Genomic DNA, 5,039 nt, shown 5'->3' with positions numbered 1-5,039 from the left:
AAGCTCACCATATGACACTTTAGGGGAAATGTTCGAAGTGCTGTCCATCTCGTGTGAGACATTCACGCACCCCACCGACCCCACTCAAGCCAGCCTTACTTCTGCCGGACCCTGTATAACAGCTGGACTCTGAAAAGTTGTGTAAAAATTTTGCTTTTGTGTAAATAGAACACTACTTTAATAATACTTAATGATTAACTCAATTTTTAAAAATCATATTCTAATTTAGGAGTTTTGATACATCTGAGCTTTTCTCATATTATTTTTGCCTATCAAATATGTGTGGCATGGGATGAGGAGAACGCACTGGTTTATTGCAAGAAAAAGTTTATTCCGAAACATTCAAACACTTTTTTAGAGGCAATATAGAGAAGTGAAACTTTTATAATGATACTGGAACATAAACAAGGTTGTTTCCAATTTACTCTTGGGCTGCATTTCAGGTGTTAAGTTGATTGGAATGCAACAGTTTCTACTGGGAACAGTCTCTTCCATGCTGGGTTTTCAAGAAAGCTCACAAAAGCTATTTATTTATCTAAAGTAAGGCTCTGTAGCAATTATATGTTGATACTTTTTTTAAAACTTTTGAGTGCTTCAGGGGAGGAAGGGCAGCAACCTTTTTTTCCTCCACCTCAGTAGCCAAAGCCTTCACAACCTCCAAGTCACAGTGATGGCTGAACCCGAGCTCCCGGCGAGGGGGGGGGGGCGGTTCTAGGTAGCTATGGAAAAGACCTCTATCGCTGAGATTCACGAAAGGAAAAGAGACATCAAACAGAATGATTCCACTTATACACTCTTTAACCTGCAAACACCTGGATGGATGATAGATGGATTGATAGATGGATAGATAGACAGACAGACAGAAATACAGATGGAAGATTTCAGAGTCGTAGGAAAAGCCAACGGTATACATGCAGTGTACACCCTGTAGCTACAAGCCTGATTGCAAAGTCAGCCTACATGGGACCTGATCTCTGATTTGCTACTTGGAAGTTGTAAAATTTGGGGCAAGTAATGAAACATCTCTAGGTTCCAGGTTCCCTATGAGAAAAAACAGTGGAGATAATAATAGTACTGAGCCCATACAATGTGGTAAAGGAGTAAGTGAGACAATCCATGTGAAGTGAACAGCGCAAGTCCGGAACATGAGAAGTGGCATAGGTGAAGGCTGCAGGGATACAGAGAAGAGCATCAGTTCCAGTTTAACTAGATTTGTGACCTTGTATAGGTCCTTCGATTTCTTTGGGACCAGTTTCTTCAGGTAAAGTGATGGGATAGGTATAGATAACATAGTGCTTCTTAAACATTAATGTGCATAGAACCACCTGAGGATCTTGTCAAAATTCAGACTTTCATTCAGCAGATCGGAGGGTAGAGGTGGGAAGGTTAAGATTCTGAACTTCTAACAAGCTTCCAGGGTGAGGTGGATGCTGCTGGCACCTTGAACAGCAGAGATCTAGATGGTACCCAGCAAGAGTCTCTTCCAGCTTCAAAACTGTCGTTTATAATTATGATAGTGGCCCATTTTTTTTTTTGCACATAAAGAAGAGATTTTAAAAAAAGAGAGACAGAGGATTCAGGTTCACTTGAAAGGAAAACTAGTTTCAGATTATCCTGGGTATTATATCTCTAGTGCTCCAGTGGGTCGTGGAAATGAAGGGCAGGACATAGCTAAGGGGCCAGAAGATGGTTGGCTGCTGAGAAGGTGGGCCAAGGGGATTTTCCTGATATGGCCCTCAGGACGGAGGCAGTTTTAAGAAGTAGAGGGAGGCTTGAGAGCATTTCAGCTGGGAGATTTCTTTTTCTCTTGACTCTGGAAGGCAGCATGGAAGGATACGGAAGAGTGAGGGCTTTGTTTGAGGGGTGTGTGTGCATGTGTGTGTGTTACCAAGTACACATGGACCATTTTCCCAGCTCTGCACCTGAGTGGCTGACCCTGAGCAAACTGCTTAATTTTTCCTGACTTCACTCTCTCTTCTATAAAATGAGAATAACAGTATTTTGTTGGGCTCTTGAGAGAGGGAATTACATGAGCTAGTGCCTAACGTTCATAGCATAACAAAAGATGATTCATTAAAATGACCATCATCATCACCATCACTACTATCATTAAGAACACTGGGAGGCTGAGCATTATAATCTCAATTCTATTTTAGGTTGTTTTGGTGAAACTTAGGAGTCAGCATGAGTTCCCCAAGAACAAGTGTCTCACTCAGGCTAACTTTATGGTTTTTATTGTTATGATTGCTAGATTGGTAAATTGGAGAAATGAGGCAGGCATACATATTGGACTAGCTGGAAATAGGAGGCAATATGAATGTGTGTTGAGTGGGAGGAGTGTCATCCTGGGTAGAAGCTTCTTACAGTTTGCCAGTGGATTCTATCCTTAGTCTTGTCTCACTCTTTCTCAATTTGGATGTAAACATAGGTGGCAAACTGAGCCAGAATATGACACATTACCATTCCCCATGGGTGTTAAAATGCAGACAAGGAGACCACTCGACAGGAGTAATAGAGAAAGTGTTTGGAAGCTTGGAGGGGAGGCTGGGGCAGGCTCTGATTCCCTCCCACCCCAATCCAGAACTGTGGTTCTCTGATCACTTTCTAGGCAACGGCCTTAGAGGGTTTTGTATTTTTTGCCAGGATGACAGAAAATTAACTCCGATTCCCAGCACGCTCCTTGCTGCCCACCCAAAATTTACCCCTTCACATGTCTTCTTCCTTCAACCTGTTCTTTGATTGCTCTTTCAACTCTGCAAAGATATGTGGAGCCAGATAACCAAACCTGATAAGAAATATAAATGCAACAAGAGTAAGCAGACCAGTTGAGTAAACCCACCTTTGCGGGGTTTGTCTTTAGGGTCTCAGAGGGTGTTTTCTCTTACATGTGTGTTCCAGAGAAATGACGTTATCTTACCTTTGACCTCCAGAGCTATCTCAACCACCTACTCAGTTCTCAGTCACATTTCAAAGCAAATTGCATTCATTTTATTAAAAAGTAATATACAAAAAAGTTGCTACAAATAGGTGAAATAGCATAATGCTATATGTGCATAATGTTTTGCTTGAATATATTTGTTGTCCCATTAAGTTGGCTTACAAGCTCAATGTTAAGCAAACTGTATACATATATGTACAAGTATACATACCCTACAATCACGAATCTCTCCCTTGGTGTTGCCAAGGGGATAACTCCTAATAACAGATAAAAAATGTTTATTTTATTATACTGTAGTAATAAAAATGCCAGGTTTAACATGCACGAAGCTAAGAAAACCGACAACAGCAGATACTGAATTTACATTGCATTGTCCTTTAAATCCCTAATAGGCATAAACTACAAAATGCAGATACTATTCAGTGCAAGAAAAAATGCTTTAAATAGAAATGGATTCAGAAGAAACTTAAATAATTCTCATTTTACTTCACTACTTGGTTCAACATCTTCTTTCCCTGGGTGGCCCCATATTAATCCCTTAACAATAGACCAGTTTTATTTGCTGGGCTGTCTAATTTATACTTATCTCCCATAATCAATGAGGTCTTAAGTCAAGGCTAGGTTGGGGTCAGACCGCTTTTTCATTTATCATTCCTACTGATCTGTAGACATTCCACTAACTTAGACTTTTATTTCTGAGGTAAACATTTTGCTAAGTTGTCATGGGTCATGTAGCACATCAACTCCTTGAGAATTTATCTTCACTGGTCACCTGACCTTCAATGAGTAAGCCAGGTCCTCCCTCCTCTCACGACACCATGGTGTCGGCAGGAGCAGTAAGTATGTGCTACTTTCTCTCACCCACAACCTGGGAAAACGAACCTGCCTTTCAGAGTCCTTTCAACCTGCTTAGGTTACATAACCGCTGATGTATTCGGAAAAGATGAATTGTTTTATGCTGCAGTGTTTCCACTGAGTAGTAGAGTATGCGGGGAAGTCAGAAGTATAGAATTACAAATTTAAGTACATTGGCTCTGTATGTAGAGACACTTACGCAAGGGAATGAGGTGATATTATAAGATATTCACATTCTAGGGGTGCTGTGTATTTCCTTAGCTACATTTTTGAGGACTACTCAAAAGAAACAAAGAATTGTAGGTAATTTTTAATTACTAAATATGCTGGTTTTCCTTTGCAGTGACACTTGTAAAAATCATCCGATGTATTGGTACAATCATTTCTGTCTATCGGGCAGTTTATGAGAAATGTATTACTTGAAATGCCATGCTTGCAGAATTTTTTTCCTCTTCCTGGATTATGAGGAAGACATTAAGCTTTTAATGAAATTAAATGGTTTTAGAATATAAGTGGATTCAATACCATGTTATTAATAAACTCTGTATCTTTCTCTGGTCTCTATAAGGTGCTAAAACATGCCAGTAAGCAATTTCTTAATCTAGAAAATCATTTCAGCGGCAAAGTTTAAATTTTCTGACAATGGAAGGTAGAAAAGTGGTTCTCAAACTGGGGATGAGCTTGCCCCCTAGGGGACACTTGGCAAAGTCTGGAGACTTTCCTGGTGGGGAGAAGAGGGGGAGGGGGAGGGGAGATGCATCTGCTTCTGGCACCTAGTGGGTAGGGGTCAGGCACGCTGCTCAGCTCCCTACGGTGCAAAACACAAGAGAGATTTACCCAACCCCGAATGTCTATGGTGCTGAGACAGAGAAACCGTGGTTGAGAATCTTACTGTAAATGCAAACGCAAAATGAAAACCACTGAGATGGGCTGAATGAACTTTACTGCTGGACTACCATTCTTTTCAAAGGGAGAATGTAGCAACTGTAAAAGGGGAATTCAACCTCGGATACAAGAAGAAAGGAAACCTTTGTTCCTTTGTGTTCCAAGTCTCATTAAGAAATACAAGTGCATGAACCGTTCCATCGCAGTGAATCATGACCACATGTTCATTAGTTCCTACAAATTGTCTTATTTGTTATTCTTAACTTTAATACCCTGTAAATTAAGGTATGGCATCACCACACACCACGGGATTTGTTTTTCCCTTTTCTAATAGTGCATAAGCTTACGCTTGAACGTGGTC

At 40.5% G+C, this 5,039-nt stretch overlaps 1 non-coding gene across 1 annotated transcript; it reads right to left on the bottom strand.

Moving 5' to 3' along the window:
* Positions 1-3,227: 3,227 nt before the first annotated feature.
* On the bottom strand, positions 3,228-3,365 carry LOC112310027 (small nucleolar RNA SNORA8). Its single transcript, XR_002975343.2, has one exon. It is a non-coding gene; the product is annotated as a small nucleolar RNA SNORA8 (small nucleolar RNA).
* Positions 3,366-5,039: the final 1,674 nt, after the last annotated feature.

The sequence above is a fragment of the Desmodus rotundus genome, chromosome 8, assembly GCF_022682495.2.
Source record: "Desmodus rotundus isolate HL8 chromosome 8, HLdesRot8A.1, whole genome shotgun sequence".
Taxonomy (NCBI): Eukaryota; Metazoa; Chordata; class Mammalia; order Chiroptera; family Phyllostomidae; genus Desmodus; species Desmodus rotundus.
The sequence above is the reverse complement of the archived record's forward strand: the minus strand, read 5'-3'. Positions and strand labels throughout refer to the sequence as shown.